The 17502-nt window shown below is 39.0% G+C and overlaps 1 protein-coding gene and 1 long non-coding RNA gene across 3 annotated transcripts in view; one reads left to right on the top strand and one right to left on the bottom strand.

Moving 5' to 3' along the window:
- The window catches only part of Samd12 (sterile alpha motif domain containing 12), a 364536-nt gene that overhangs the window by 63394 nt on the left and 283640 nt on the right, over positions 1-17502 (bottom strand). The window lies entirely within an intron of this gene.
- Positions 3161-15848, top strand: LOC126503440 (uncharacterized). Its single transcript, XR_007592292.1, has 5 exons — positions 3161-3440; positions 9193-9279; positions 12965-13025; positions 13737-13767; positions 14426-15848. It is a non-coding gene; the product is annotated as an uncharacterized lncRNA (long non-coding RNA).

Here is a 17502-nt window from a genome sequence, read left to right as displayed (position 1 = left end):
TCCTGTTCCTGGACTGATCATCTATTTGACATTTTCTCCCACATCTCTGATAAATGTGCTTATATGCTTATTTTCCCAAACTGAATTTCCAGCTATCAAAATCCATTTTTTCCTCCCACCAAGTCTAACATTCTCCTTCCCCTTTAACCCGAACACAGCCTTTTCCATTAAATCAACAATTAGTATAAGCAGTGTCTCGTCATTACTGTCCCTTTTCTGCACAACTGTTTTTTCTGGGAGATAGTGATCCTGACTTTTAATTTGTTCAACTTCGATATTTTAAAATATGTGTCAGTTTCTCTTTCAAGACACCCCATTCTTTGCTTAGTCCATCAAAGCCACCTTCCCGGGGGATGGAGCTCAGCTATGCCTGGTATACCCCATTCCCAGAGACCTTACATTCTTAAGTGTGATACTTAATATTCATTGTCAACCCCACTAGACTTAGGATTATGCTGAAAGATAGACTCATGGGCAGGTCTTGAGGGTGCTTCTAGAATAAATTTAATGGAGACAGAAAGACCTACCTTGGCTGTGGTTGTGCAGTCCTACGGGTTGGGCACTGGACTGGATCAAAAGGAGACAGAGAGCTGAGCACTATCACACATCTCTCTGCTTCACGGCAAGGGTATGATAAGACCTATAGTCTCCACTGCTATGCTTCCCAGCCTTGAAAGACTGTATCCTCAAACCAGGAGTCAGAATAAACCCTCTCTTTAAATAGAATTGTGCCAGGTATTTTGGTCATAGCAATGAAAAAATCAACCAATACATTCAGCAAAAAGCTTTAGCAACTAGCCAGAGTGAGGCTGTGGAAGTATCCTGAAGATAAAATATGGGAGAGGATATTTTGAAACTGGATTGTTTCTCACACTTTCTAACAAGAATCTTTATTTTGGTTCCAATATCATTGTCTGGGTTCTCCTGATGCATTCGTCATGGATTCATCTTGCAGCTCACTCAGTAAAACTAAAGTTATTCTATTTTGTGGATCGATTGCTCAGAGGGTGAGAGCATTTGCTGTTGTTGGAGACAATAGAGCCTGATTCTCAGAACCCATGTTCTGAAGCTTGCAACTTCCTGTAACTCCAGCTCGAGGAAACCTGACACCTTCTTGTGGCCTTTGTGGTCACCCACACGCATATGTGTATATGCACAATGCATGCATGTAGTCATGTGCGCGTGCGCACGCACACACACACACACACACACACAAAGGTAAATCAAAATAAATGAAATTTTATACTGTCATGTCTGTTTTCTATGTCTGAGTGGGTGGATTTAAACCTTTCATAATGTTCTCTGCTGTTCTCTCTCTCTCCACACACACACACACACACACACACACACACACACACAAATGTAGAAAGAACTCTGTGTTTAATCTGCTTTTGCTGTTTTTGAGAGTCTAATAGAAATCAATACAACAGAAACCCAGGCAAATACTTTAAGCAGGCATTTTATCAACCATTATTTATAGGACAATAAGCAACGTATGCTTAGCTGTCACTTATGGGTGGAGTAGATGAGGCCCAATCTTCCTCAAGCAAGTCATTTACCAGATGGATCCAGACACTGAATACCTTAAGCCCAGCCTTCTTTTCACTTAACCCTCCTCATTTTAAGCGTGTAGAGCATTGCCTTCTTGGTAGTCTATAGCTGCTTTCCAGTCTCAAATACCTGAGAATTGCCTCAGTCAATCAATACCTTTTGTCATGCTCTATTACAGCTGATCAATATGGACAAGGATGCAATGAGGTGGAAGCAAGATGTTTTATTCAATCAAGTTTTTGGTCTCTTTTATTGATCTGAATGTTTTAGTCGTGTTTATGAAACTTCTATATTCTTCTCATTTAGTTTGTTTTATTCCAACTAGGAAAACTAGTAAGAATTGTTTGCCTAGGAACACTTACATGCACCTTTTCTTACAGCTATTATAGATTCAAGTTATCAGTATAAACAGATGTGTAATCTGGATTCTTTTCCATTGTTTGAGCAACCTGGGGTGAGAGCACCATTCATGTGTGTATCTCCTATCTGTGCAGTGGGAGCTGTTAAGACTCACAATCTGAGATCCCACAGGTCACCTGTGGTCAGTAGACATCTTCCGTGTAGCCACCATGGTAAAAACTGGGGAAAAAGACAAATATCGTATGTTTTTCTTATATGATGATGTTAGCTGTCAAAACGGTTTCTATAATCTGAATAACCATAGAAGTTAAGTCCTTAGTGAAGGAGCAGGTAGGAAGTAAGGGTCTCCTCAGGAAGGGGAAGGAGAATAGAGTGTTATAGAAAGACAAAGGGACACTAGAATAGGAAGATTAAATGTGGATGGGAATGAGAAAGTAAAGGAGGGGATATGTGGAGGACAAGCAACACTAATGGCCATTTGAAAAACCACACAGACAACGACACTTATAGACGCTTCCTAAATATCTGTACATGTATAAAAGGAATCTGTATGGAGTCACTGAACAATAGAGAAGAAAATGTCACAACTACTTATGCCGCCAAGGAAAACCTCAGGTGCCAGAAATGGGTCAAATCTTGTTGATCAAGACCATATGGTAATGCCCAACACCCCAGTGACTGACAAGGCTATTGGTTGCTCTCTATAACCTTCTGGTAAGGTCCTGTGGCTGAAGACAACACTTGCTTATGTCAGCACACAGGAGAAGTCAAGCTGGTACCTAACTCACAGCTTTGCCCTTACTAACCAGTGTTTATGGTACTGGACATACTTTACATACCAGTGGAGAAAGTTTTTCAGTAATAGCCAGATAACCTTGCAACCTACAACAATAACCTGTCTGAAAGATATACTGGTACAATAACTCAAGTCTAAGTGATTAGAAACCTGGGATTAGAAGCTACAGATTTACCACATAACCATCTAAAAGAAAGGAAACATAGAAAGTGAACCTATTGACTTTGTATTTCTCCAATAGTCAGGAGTGCCAGCAATGCCAAAAAGTCTTTCTTCCTCCTGTCTTACTCTGCACATCTGTCATAATTCCTTTGTGACTCTTCACCGGGTAGGATGACCCTGAGTTTTTTTTTTTTTTATCTGTATCTCCAAATGTTTATTTCGATTAAAGTTTTCACTCTGTAGCACAGTAAATGTAAACATAGCTCCTTTGTTTGTGGTTTTCTTTGGGGAGCTAGGGAGTCACAGAACATTCTGTACTGACTTTTATACTATTCGGAGTTTATTAGACATTCTTTCTTAGCCTGCTCTTCAGCGTAGCCTTGACCATGCCCTAGGTCGCAGGCTTGATTTTATGATTCCGAATACAACAGTGACCTACATCCTGAATCACAACAGGACATAACCCACAGCGAATGAACAGAGAAAAACAAGCAGAAAGAAGAGATAAGATAAAATACTGATACCGCGAGGATGCCAAGGGGTTATTGTGCCAGTTGAAGATAATTACTGGGTAAGTTAAGGTCAGAGGAGTTTCAAGATTAAACCAAATGGAGCAAGGGTAAGTTATTATCTCTTCTTGTTAGGTAACTGCCTGGTGTCTTAGGCTGGAACTCAGGGAAAGCTGGGAGGAATGGGGAAAAGGAACAAAACTAACTTTCGAGTGCTTTTATTTCATGTAACCTGTGGTGGAAGAGATTGCGTGTCGGTCACTTCACTGGATTTTAAGGGAGGTCCTGTGCCGACTCACCTAAGTAACCAGTTAGCCAATCAGTTTGAGAGATGACGAGTTTCCCCTTCACAGTCAAGGAGACAAACTTGCTTGCCTGAATCTTGAGAGACCAAGGTGATGAATGCTGCCAAACAGGTTGCTAGTACAGAAACTTACTCCTTGAAGGAATGGAGTAAGCTAATCCCATCCAGCAAACATCCAGGCCTCCTTTTCTTTGCAATCCACCGTGATAGGCCGTGCAGATTACGCAGATGGATATCTGAAAAAAACTTGCTCTTAATAATCTGTCCTATAATTGAGTTGTGCATCACAGAAACAGGTACAGTTCTGAAGTAGGGACCGCTGCCTTCAGAAGGTCACCGGAGAAGGGAAAGAAACAGAGCCTAGATCCATGACACCAACAGCTTTGACCCCAACCTTGTGCAAGCATTTCACATGAGATTCTCATTTCTCCGCCACTTAGTGTTAGGAAGTTACAGGATGATGTTTCATTTAATAAATTTTCTCCACTAAACGGGACAGGTAATCTATTTTCTGCGTTACAGGTAGGGTAGTGATTTGAGAAAGTGAAGTAATTTGCAAATTACTAAGTAGGCCGGTCTTTAAGGAAATTGCATGGCATAAACGTATGGTACCCTTGGAAGTAGTGGTGTAGAGATCGAAAAATAAAATAGGAAGAGTCAGGTGCTGGTGACAGAAGCTAAATTGCAAATAGTTAAATGATGACTCAGAGGTTCTCACTTATTAAAATTTTCTAAAAATGATATTTTATTGGGGAGACAGAAAAGTACAAAAATAAAGAAGGCATATTCTGTCTGCCTTCATAATGAATATTCTATTTTGTACATTATGAAATATCATATAACCACTATAAGAAATAGTTTCAATAATAAATGCCCGAGTATCCACTACTAGCTTAATAAAATGAAAGTTGTACATGAGTCTGACTCCAACCCCACCATGTTCTTCTTAAATAGAACTAAGATTTGAACAGCATTAGCTTTTTATAGTTTACGTACATACTCAAAGATACATGATCACACTTCCATTTATGAACTTGAATGCATTTCATAAAATGGAATTAGAAAATGCATATGTGTTTTGTGATTACGTTTTTGCTTAGCACTATTTATGCCTGTGGACATGTAGACACAGTTAATTTATTCTCTAGTGGAGTTGAAGGCCTTTTTATAATGACATCACAGTTCATGTATCAAATTCTAAGAAGAGGATAATTGAGTAATTCCAATTTTCTACTATTAAAATAAAAGCTGCCGTAAATGCTCTAATGCCCATATTCTGGCATGCAAATTATTCTCTAGCCCATATTTCTCCAGGTTAAAAACTTCACAAGTTGGCTGAGTAGATGTGAGATCCTAATTCTGTTCCTAATTTTAAAGAGTTTTTTGATCAATTTTCATTAAGTATGATTCTCACCCAACTTCTGTAGATAAAGTTCATTCTGTTGCTATGATAAAATACTCTAGCTAAAACCAACTGAGGAGACAAAACAATTTTTAAAAATATTTATTATTTAAAAGATTTTGTTTTGTTTTGTTTTACATACCAACCACAGTTTCCCCTCTTCCCTTCTCCTGTTCCCCCTCCCCTCCCACTCCTCAGAAAGGGTAAGGCCTCCTTAGGGTGCTAGGAAACTCCCAGGAATCCATAAGAATGAGCACAGATAAGACTCCTAGCAATAGTGGAGACAAAAGAATTTATTTGACTTGCACTTCCAAGTCCATCATCATTTGGGAAGCCATGGCAGCAAATCAAGTGTTTTAGTTAGTGTCTGACTGCTGTGATGAACTAGCTTGACCAAAGCAACTTGTGACAAAAGAGTTCAGTTGGCTTATGCTTCCACACCATCCATCATGGAAGAAATTCTGGACAGGGACTCAACAAGGGCATGGAACAGGAGGCAGAAACTGATGCTGAGCCATGGAGGAGTGCTGCTTGTTGGCTTGATCTCACAGCTTGCTCAGCCTACTTTCTTATAGAGCAGTGGTTCTCAACCACTAACGCTGCAACCCTTTAATACAGTTCCTCATGCTGTGTTGACCCCCAACCATAAAATTATTCTTGTTGCTACTTCAGTAATTTTGTTACTGCTATGATTTCAATATAAATAACTGATTATTATTAATGATCTTCAATGATCCCATGTAAAAGAGTCATTCATCCCCATAGGGTCACGACACACAGGTTGAGAGGCACTGTTATAGAACCAGGCCCACCAGCCAGGATGACACCACCTGGACTCTCCCCGCATTAATCAGTAATTAAGAAAATGCCCTACAGGCTTGCCTACAGTCAGATCTCATGGAGGCATTTTCTTAATTGAGGTTCTCTCCTCTCTGATGACTAGCTGTGCCAAATTGACACAAAGCTATCAGAAGTTAAAGGCAAGAACCATGGAAGAATGGCTTGCTCTCTGCTTCATGCTCAGTTTGCTTTCTTGCACAGAGCAGCTCCTCTTGCCTAGATATGAAGTCACTCATATCAGGCTGGGCCCTCCTGCATCAATCACCAATCAAGATACTCTCTCACAGACTTGCCTGCAGGTTAATCTGATGGGGGCAATTCTTCAGTTGACATTCTCTATTCCCAGGTGGCTCTAGGTTGTGTCAGATTGATAATAAACCTAACCAGGACAGCAAATTACTACATTAAGAAAATCCCATTCCATTTCTAGTTCTTAAGAATTTTTTAAATAAGAAAGGTTTATAGAATTTTACTGAGTGAGTTTTTGGTGTCTATGGAGAGGATATTTTTTCCTTTTAGGAGGTTACATCTATTGTAGTTTTCTAATTGTGAACTAAATTTCTTTCCAAAGATCACCTTAAATGCATGATGCCTAATTTTTTAGATTCATTTTGTCAACGTCCTATTTACTTATTGGTATTTAAATAGTCTTTAAAAACATTTATTTACATACTTATGTGTGCATATGCACATATTTGTGTGATTTCAGGCTCTCAGGCCAAAAAAATGTGGTCAGCTCCCTCAAAGATGGAGTAACAAGCACTTGTGGGATACTTGGCTTGCTATATGAGTGCTGGGGCCTTTATTCTAGTCCTCATGGTTGGACAGCAAGCTCCATTTGGTGAGCTATCTTTCCGGCATCAATTTGATTATATTATACTATGTCAAATTTTGGATCAAAAATTGATACTGCTCTTTTAGAATTAATTTGAGAAAAGTCTTTCATCTTTTCTTGTCTAAAAGAATTGACATTTTTGGGCATGTGATGTGGGATTCCCCTCTGTATGCTGTGAATATGTTTTATTACCATCGGTAAATAAAGAAGCTGATTTGGGCCTATGACAGTGCAGAATAGAGCAAGGTGGGAATTTTAAGTAGAGATAGAGGAGAAAAGACAGCAGAGTCCGGAAGATATAATGTAGCTGCAGGAATAACATGCTGGCACCGGTATGGGCAGCCGGGAGCGATACCAGCAGCCTCAGCTTTCCAACATGACTATAGAGCAGAACTTCCATATGAAACTTTTCAGTTTAGGGCTTCCCAGTGGGGAGTAATTCATCACCCGTTTATTTTTTTCTTTTTTTTTGTGCATACAGGACCATTTGGGTTTTCTATATTTTCTTAAATTAATTTTGATGATTCATATGTGTTTGTGTATTATTTTTTATCTAAACTTTCAAATTATTTGCATGGAGTAGTTTAATAAAACTACTTTTTAAATCTGGTAACTTCTCATTCATAGACAACCATAGACCCTCTTCTATCTTTTATGTTGTTCATTTGAAAATTTTGCCTCTTTTGGTCATTTAGCCAATGTGTTCATTTTTTTCAAGGAATCAATCCTTTGCTTTTTATATTTTCATTTTCTTTTTAAATTAATGTTTATAAGCTCCTCCATTACTTGTGGGTTTAATCTGCTGTTTTATTAAAATTTCAATTCATGGTCAAGTCAATAATCTTTATTTAATATAAACATTAAAAGGTATACATTTTTCCTAAAGCATTACTTTAACTTTATATCTCATTCATTTTGTTAAATAGTACCTATGTGTTCAATTAGATCCCATCATTTATAAAAAGAGTTATTATCTGATCCTATGAATATTCAGGTTTTCTTATGTATATATTTGTTTTTATAATGAATCTCTTTGTATTCTACTTGATATAATTGGTTCTTTAAAATTTGTTGAACTTGCTTCATACTCTAGAGCATACTAGATAAATTTGCATGCTTAGCATTCTTGCTGTATCCATCTTACTAAAGGCCACACACAAAAACTTTCTATATAATGTGAAATTATATCTATCTAGTTGGTCTTCTGTTAATTTGCCTTTCATATCTCAGGGCATGCTACTTAGAAGCATGAATTCAACAGCACTATAATTACCTAAACAATAGTAGCTTGAAAGAAAATGCAGAAAGTCTCCCTATATATAGTATAGAACTATTGATCTTCAGATTCATTTTGCTTATATTATTATATTAAGGAACTTTTTTTGCTTGTCTGGAATACTGAAGTTTACTTTTACTTTCAGCTATTTTATTTCTTTCATAAACAACACATAGGTATATTTTATCTGATTGTGTATAAGCGTTAATTTAGTTTGACATTTTGCTTTTGAAGGAAAGAGGAAAATAAGGCTGTATTGACTTTACTGGAAAGATATGTGTTCTTTTTCTTCTGCTTAACTTTGTGGTATCTGTTTTACTTTTCCACAATTCTTTTAGAACTTTACTTTCTTGATTTCTTGAGAAATTTAAATCTTTTCTTTCTTGTTAAGTTTCTCCTCTACAAGTGTGAAGACGATAAGTGAGGATCTTTTATCACCCAGAGCCAAGAAAAAAAAGTATACTTTTTCTAGATTACTACCAGAAAGATTTCACCTTTGATTTTTTTTTTTGTCTTTAAGGGAAGGATATAAGGTTCAACTTGCTATTCTGCACAGGGCTAAAACCATCACTTTTCCATAGAATGGATAACTGGTCTGTCTGTCTGTCTATCATCTATCTATCTATCTATCTATCTATCTATCTATCCATCCATCTATCTATCTATCATCTATCTATCTGTCATCTATCTATCATCTAGTAGCATATGTCATCTGTCTGTCTAGCTACTTTACCTATTTATCATCTATCTATGAACTAAAACTTTAAAATACAAATGAGAGTTTTTTTTTTCTAAACATACAGTCATTCATCTTGCTAGTAGTAGAATATCATGTTTGGTTTCGAGGCAATCATTTCCTTATGCCGTTTTGACAAGTTTATGAAGGTCTAGAATAAAGGGGGAGGTGTGTGGAAATAAAATTGGATTTGTGTGTCTCCTGAGTGGAAACATTTGCAGAACTTGATTCTTATATGATATCCTTTAGGGATCAAGGAAACAAAAGGGATTAATCCTAACACTGTATTTTCTGTCCACTATATATATTGTTCTCATACTTTATTTAACCCTTGATAGCACTTCATCCAGTAATTATTATTCTCATTTTACAGATAACATACTAAATTGGGACTCACACTCTTGCATTTTGAATTTCACAGGGCATGCCCTTTCTCTGGAATAATGCTGCTTTTTCCCAGACAGACAGCTTCTGGAGCGTCTTTTCTGAGCTTGTCTGCACAAACATGGTGAGCCTTTCATTGGCAATTTTCATAGCAAACAGTACAGCTATTTACTCAGCCTTGGTTATAACTTTGCTAATTGCTAGTGCTCATTCTGTTAGTAAACATGGTATTTATGCATTCCAGGAAGAGCCCAGATTGTGGGAAAACTTAGTGATCACATAAACAAACGCTTCCAAAGTAAACCATTGTTTGGGTTCAGAGTGAGGCAAGTTTTACTTGCAAATATCATTTTTGCTTTTTGACCAAATATCTTCCATTTAAAACTCTTTAAACCCCTGAAGGCCATTAAGCCTTCCACAAAAATCTCTTTGTGTTGGCTTACATAGTAAATTTCATAGACTACATGCATCTGTTTGTGGAAGAACCCTGGGCACCATTTCTATACTTGCTGATAGTCAACCTTGCCAATTCTCACATTTGACCCATGAGATAAGCTAACTTATGGGGCTCCAGCCCCATGGAACTTACCACAGACAAATGAGAGAGAATAGCCTCTTTTCTTGTTCCACTTGTTCTAGGTTCTCAGCTGAACATGTCTAAAGGAGATTTAAGGGAACTCTAACACCTGGGTAAGCCAGAGAACAAACCATTAAGCTGGCACAAGTATTAATTTTCATTGGTGTTTCTTTTATTTTGCTATGTCTTTGCTAGTGGAACATAGATATATCTCCTTACAACCCACGTTAGAAGCAACATACCCAGGGTCATCACATTATATAAACAGATAGGAGTTAGTTAAGAGTTTGATGGATGATAATTTCAGGGTGAGTGATTACAAAGGCAAAACCAAGTTGGGTAAGTTTTCCATTTTGAAATGTTCTAGGAGATCAAGGAGACCAATATGGCAGGATAATAAAGTAAAGAGAAGTCATTATTGACTCATTATTTCCATTATATACATAGTCACGAGTGTTTGCAGTGTCTCCTAAGATGTGCTAATAGCAGAGATTAGGAAAGGCTTGAAATCCTTCTTCAGGAAAATCTGCCTTGAAACACTATCAGAGAAGAAAGTATTAGTGCTGTCTCAGTGGACATCCCTAGCTCTGCTATTAAAATGAAAAGGCTGTGTTTACATAATCTGGGCATTCAGGAAAAAAAACTATGCATGTCAGATAATTTTCTCAGAGGAGTTGAAATTAAACAGAAACCAACTACACATCTGTGTCTGGGGCAGCTTCAAACTCAAATGCAAAAATGAGGATGAATTCCAAGTGGTCACCAAGCTCAAATACTCACCCCAACATGTTTTTCCAACTGGAATAGAAAGCCTAACAACTTTTTTTTTGTGAAGTAGGAATTACAGTCAGCTGGTGTTAGTTCTGCTAGTTTTATGACATTCTACTGATTAGAAAAAAAACAATATTTTATTGCCAACAGAAAACACATGAAAAGAAAAATTCCCCAGCAACTTCCCATGCTTAAAAGCAAAATGGAAATCTAGATCAAACATGGGTGTGCCCAGTGTCTTTTAAAGTGAGGCCACAATCACACTTTACCATCTTCTCACTGACGTTTCTGACCTATTATGATTAATACGAAGAAGAAATGGTTATGCCAGGTGTGATGAAACACTTTTAAACTTAGTCATCTTCTCTGGGCTACCTTTGAAGGATGCTTTCAGAATAGCTGTCAGAAACAGTATAGAAGTAGTTAATCCACCCACCATTTCCTTGTTTTGACATCGTGGGGTGTATTGCTAGTGCTTTATACGCATGAGAGGGAAGAAGTAAGAAGTCTGTTTTAATGTTATAATTTGGACCTGCATATTTGATGCATTGTTGCTGATTTCTATCCAGTGTAATCTTGGTCCCAGTGCACCTGAGATTTCATTGCTTTCTTTTCTGAGAAGCTCTTGGGAGGTCTGGGATTTGCTTTTATCCACGAGGCAGTTGGTTATGTGGAGTAATTGAGTATAGACAAGACACAGTTAAGCATGACTTACATTAGCTACTTTCTGAAGCACAGAAGATTCCCTTCTATAGGATACTGCCACGATTCAGAGTGACCTTTTTTCCCCCTCTTGTATCTAAGGCTGGGTCATGTTGTCCTTTTGATGGTGGTGATGAGGGGGGTCACAGTGCACACACCAAATAGAGAGAAAGCTTTTAGGCTTTATTCTGTCCTAAGAACTTAGGAAGCTAACAATGACATTGCTAGCCATAACATTTTCTTTAGCTGAACAAAGGATTCTAGAAGCAAACCCCTGTGTAAATGATAACAAAATGTCCTCAATCTTAGTCAAAATACATTTTTAGTCCAGCAGTTATGGTGTCATAGTAATGGCAACATATTCCCTTATTGTCATTTTGTAGCCAAGCAACTTGGAGAGGAGCTGAGGCTCCCAAAGTGCCTTGCACTTATATCTAATCAGTCACATGGCTTGGTGTCTGGTACATGGACTGGGGTCTACATAAATCTAGATAGAATCAAGGGCAAAATTCTCTTGGATGATACCTCCAGGGTGTTTCAGTCTTACAGCCTTCCACGGAAGTGTGGTAAAGGTAGCCTGAATGTCGCTGATCTTATTTAATGACCTGGATAGGGTCTCAACTCTGGGCTAGTTATCACACTTAGGGGATTTAAAAAAAAGTTGTAGGTCAGCTTTCCATGATCCAGGCTGCAGCCACAGGACAAGAAGAGCACACGAGCCTTGTTCAGAAGTAAAAGAACTAGCTTGAGCATGATGTTTAGGGGTCAATACATGGTGACAAGAGGTTATTTTCCCATCAGGTAACCGAGTCTTATTTCAATTGTTTTACTATATATGCTCTGTGCTCAGGAGCTTTGTTGGACAAGGTTCCCTAAAAAGAAGGCTTCCTACTAATTTCAGGTACCTGCACAGGGCTGGTACCTCCCTGCTTCTAGATCAAGCGTAGGAAGAGCACAGTCTGCAGTCTGCATCCCTAAGCAGGCTCTCCAGGTCTGCCTTTGTTGGTCGTATGCTAATGATCATGCCGTAATTACTATCTATCTTAGTAGGAGTCCTTATATGGGCAGTTATGCTAATGATTACGACCTACTTACCATTACAGTAGCAGTCCTTACAAGGACATTTTTTTTTTTGTCAACATGACACAGATAGAATCATTTGAGAAAAGGGAACTCCAACTGAGAAAATGTCCTATCAGATTGGCCTCATTCATTAATCATTGATAGGGGAGCAGCCTATTGTAAGTAGAGCCATCCAAAGCCACGTGGTCCTTTAAGGTGGCATAAGGAGGCAGGCTGAGGAAGCCTCTCAGAGCAGATCAGTGTGCAACATCCCCCCCCCCATCTCTTCTGCTTTAGTTCTTGCCTCTAGGTTCCTGCCCTGACTCCCTCCATGACAGAGTCCAGTTTTAAGCTGGAAACAAATTCTCTCCTCACAATCCTCACAATTCCAGTGGCCACAAGGCTGTGTTTCTATCACAACACTAGAAATCTAGCTAAGACAATTGCTGAAACTCACTTAAGTTCTATCTAAATTCGGGTTCAGAGATAGCTAGTAGGTCTAACAAATTATCTACGGCCATTTCTCTTCGACTGGCAAAGTCCCGAGTCCCACTAATTATATTATTCTCAAAGTTAGAGTCTCAACAGAGAACTCATTTTTGGCCTCTCATCGTACAGATAAGGAAACAAGACCAGAAATATTAAATGGTCTCACCAGCAGCTCTTTTCAAGTTGTCCCTCCTTTCCTACCAACTAGGATAGGAACGTCATTGGTAGGACAAGTTCTGTATCCTTCAGCTGCTGTGGGCAGAAATGAGGTGAGTAACCAAGCAAACAGACATCACTGATGCCTGGTTTAAGGTAAGTCATTTGGAGAAGAGAGTATGTGGTTGGACCCGAGTAAGATTGGATGGCCATAGTTTAATTAGGCTTGGCAGTAGTTGATGAGATTCTCTCATGGACCCTTTCTTATATCATTATTGTGACTGTTAGTGTAAGAAAGGATGATTTGTGAATTGCCGTGTCATATTCTCAAGGTCAAACATCCTGGACGAACTTGAACCCTGTTTTAATAACTTCAAGCCCTCCCCTCCTTTCTTCCTATTTTACAAGAACAAAGGATCCCAGGCAGGTAAAGGATGTTTCTTTGTCTTGGCTCTCCTGTCAGTATTGATGTATTCTATCTGCTGAGCAGGCCAAAAACTGGGTTCCAGCAGCCAGTCACACCCTTTCAATGGCCCAAAGAACTGCTGACCCCAAGAGAGTAAAACATCTGTGTAAATTCTGCCTTTTGGTTCTGTAATTTATTTCTCTTGCTTTTCAAACAGACAACATTTTCTCCTTAGTTGAAAGAAACAGTATAGTTTGAAATTCTAGTTAACCCAAGCAGTAAACGCTGTAAGTATGGTGGTGTACCAATTCCTCACGGAATGAGAGAGACCTCACATGTTACTAGAACTTGCTGGAACAGGACAGGGCATAAGATTCTGACACTCAAATTGATACCATCCAGTTTTTTTTTTTTTTAGGAGGAACGCAGGAAGAAGTACTTGTTTTAAGGTTAGTATAACTATTTACCCTGCAGATTTTCTTTATTTGCCCACAATGTTCCTTGCTTTATGTTTAAATTGATGTTTACAACATTTATGTGTACAAAGGCATGTACAAATGACATATATGTATACTTATATTTTCTCTTGTTTCTTAAAAAGTCTCATTTAGGTCCAACTTAGGCTTCAGGTAGAATGGGTTGGATAATTGCATCTTTGGATTAAATTCACAAATAATAAAAATTCCAGTGAGTCTAGACAAGTCACAAATAAAATCTAGTTCTAAGTGTAGATGTGTGTGGAATTTCCCATTATCTTGACATTTAGCCAGGCCTGTGGAGAAAATACATAGTTTTCCTTTTGTGGCACTTGAAGAGAAATATTGTCTCTTGGCAAAACAAGACAGCACTAACTAGCATGGGTTATATCTGATTCTGATATGTTAATGGAACATTCTGGGGCATAAATTAATGAATAGGATTTGAGCCTCTATAATAAGGTCTGAACCACATTAGGCAGACAGGGGCTGTGAGCCCAAAGCAGGAGAGTCTTATTCAGTAGCCACTTACTGGCTACTTACTGAAGGGCAGACAGGAGTCTAAATGGTCTTCTCCTTGCTGCTAGGCTAATTCATCACTGTATTATCCCGACAAATTTTCTCTAATCAGCTACAGAAGTCTGAATTAACAGATATGATGAAGCCCATTGACCATAGCTGGATGATTATTTGAGATGAAGATGAAGACTAGAGTAGAAAGCAAAAACTTCACTTCTGGGAAGCGGGGGGCTACATTCACAGAGGAAGGTTTCATGTGTCACGATGTGCCTAGAAACTTGGGGAGCCTGAGGAAAGCAAAGCAAGTAAAGACACTGAAGAGGAATGATTGGAGCCTGCGCTGATGAGAACGGAGCACAGAGTAAGCTGCTCTTAGCATTCGTGAGGACTCTCCTCAGCTGTCTGGGCGTTCGCTTCAGGTACAGCATCTACCACAGTGTGTTCCACTTTGTAAATGCTAAGGGTGAAGAAGACAAGATGACTTCCAGTCTACAGATGCCCACTGGCATGCTAATATAAAGAGCTTCCCTGTCTGCATCTGTGTGACTCCAATTTACCACTTTCACATCGACTTAATGGGAAGATAAAGGCAAAGTCAAAAAACTGCTCCAATTCCCTTTTAGCAAACCCACTACGTAAAGCCCTCCCAGTATCGTCTTTGGATTCCTATTGAGCAACGCTGATGGCCACTTCTTCTTTTTGGAAATGACAAAAATAAACCCAGGTTCCTTGGCATGTTTAAAAGCTATTTAAAACAATCAGGACATGCTTTTGCTTCTTACACTCTGGGTGTTCACCCCAATGAAGAAAGAACTAGTTGAAACACACTCATTACTTCCCTTCATTTTCACACTGAGCTGGACAAGAATCAGCATATCCTGTGTTGGACAGTTGCACAATCAGATTGACAAGCGAGTGATTCTGATTGCCTCCTCAGATATTCCCGTCCTCTCTAACATACTTCTTGGAGGAATATGAAATAGTCGTCTTCTCAACCTAGGCACAAATGGCACATCGGGACTGACGTGGAAGGACAGTAGACAACTCATTAAATTCTCCTACATTTGCCCATGGCAGCTGGTGTATTCTCAGCATTATTATTTTTTAGAAAGCGGGATACATAAGAAACTTGGAAGTGTAGCAGAGAAAAATTCCGTTTGGATTCTTCTCGAACCTAGACAAATGGCTAGAGTACCCTCTAATTCTCCAGTGGGTACAGATATCTGTGTTATGTGTGGCTGTACTTTCCTACAGTCACACTGTCTCCTCCTGGAGCTCTTAACTTGATTTCTCTGCTTTAGCCTTGTTTAATTAGAGTCACAGACTCTCTCTACTCTGGTTTGTAAATGTATTTTTTTCCCTCACATATTACAGCGGATATTCCCTAAGAGTTCTGGTGATGTTCATGTTAGAGTAACGATATAAATTTCAGCAAGACCATAGAGAGTTTGATTTATACAAAAGAAGTAAGTAAATAGAAAAAGGTAATCTACATCTCACCAGTAATATTTATTGCATTTAATAAAATACTAATCTAAAACAATAAAGAAGCAATGCTATTTGCTTGAGTCACAGTGCCATCAACAGCCCTCTTCAAAATAACACATTGCTTACCTCACTGACGTCCCTGTAGCAAAAACCCACTAACATGGATGGGTCACTTGGGAACACCCCCCCCCAGCTTCCGATAATGTAGTATAGTAGAAATGGACACGGGCTTTGGGAATTATAAGACCCATTTCCAACACCAGAGCTGTCTAAAGTGCCCAGGACACTATACATTGGAATGGCCCAGCACTGGCACAGGGCGGGCACACATGAACTGATACAATTCATGAAAAACCTGGGCCCTCTAAGAGTCCTTGCTTTATATGCACACAGAGACTCATCACAGCTGGCTATGAATCGGGGGTTCCCGAGGCTGCCCAGTGCATAGCCATATATTAGGAAGCTGTATCACTTCCTTCTCTCTGAGGCACAGTTAGGGTGACATTTCTTGGCTTTGCTGGGGCCCATCCCTTTCTGAGTACAGCTTGCTTTCTTTTTCTTAGCAATTCCTCTTCCTTCCCCTGAAACTCATCCAACCTTGTTTTTTTTTTTCCCCCCAAACATCTCAAAAAGAACCAGTAAAGTTAAGGATGACCACTCCCTGAGTCTACTGGGATGAGAACATTTTCTTCTTTTACCCCAGAGGCAATGTGTCATAATCTGGCAGGGCACCCCACACTCATGTTGACTTTGCAATCAGGTTGCTAGGACGGGCAAGGCCTGAGCACAGATGGAACTGGGTAAAGAAAGCAGGAAGCAGGAAATCTGCAAGCTTTGTGTTTCTCGTTGACACCCGGTCACCAACACAATCGGGCAGATTCTGTTCAGAACAAGGTGAGCCATTCTGAGAAGCCAGGCGAAGGACACACAGATTAACCGCAGTGTAACACTGACTGTCTACATGGCAAATTACCATTTAGGTTATTTGAAGGGAGGGCAGGGCCATATGAGAAGACATGTGCTCACAATACAATACATACATGCATGAAAATTTCAAACAACACACACACACACACTTTTTTTTTTTGAGACAGGTTTCTCTGTGTAATAGCCCTGGCTGTCCTGGTACCCCCTCTGTAGACCAGGCTGGCCTCGAACTCTTTCTGCCTCCCAAGTGCTAGGATTAAAGGTGTGTACCACCACTGCCCTGCCAAACACTAATTTTAAAAAGCAGGCTAAAATAAAATTTTTTTCTTTAGTTTAAAAAACAGGTAGATTTCATTTTAAGAAATCTCCAGTTTCTAATTTTCAGTAAAATATCATTCATTATTCTCATTTGGCATTTTTAAAATTACATTTTTTTAAAAAAAATCATGTGGTATTTAATGGAGAAAGTCACATTTATTTTATGTTCTTAAAAATAAAACAGGAATAAGTTTTTGTTTCTCTGCCATGGGAATCCATCTGAAGTCTGAGATCTCGGCACTATGGAGTCAGCAACTAGGAAGCCCCTCCTTCATTCCATCTTATCCCTGCAAATCCCACAAACTCACAATCTAGATGATGCTACGCATTTCTTAAGTCATAAAACTGAGTGGTTAAAAAAATTGGATAATATATACAAGGTATTCTGTGCCTGAAATAGGGAGCATGTATGCCTCTCTCTCTCTCTCTCTCTCTCTCTCTCTCTCTCTCTCTCTC

Source organism: Alexandromys fortis, unplaced genomic scaffold (assembly GCF_014885135.2).
Source record: "Alexandromys fortis isolate MF-2015 unplaced genomic scaffold, M_Fortis_MF-2015_v1.1 scaffold_2_1_26212458, whole genome shotgun sequence".
Lineage (NCBI taxonomy): Eukaryota > Metazoa > Chordata > Mammalia > Rodentia > Cricetidae > Alexandromys > Alexandromys fortis.
Note: the sequence above shows the minus strand (reverse complement) of the source record. Positions and strands in the feature narration are given on the sequence as shown.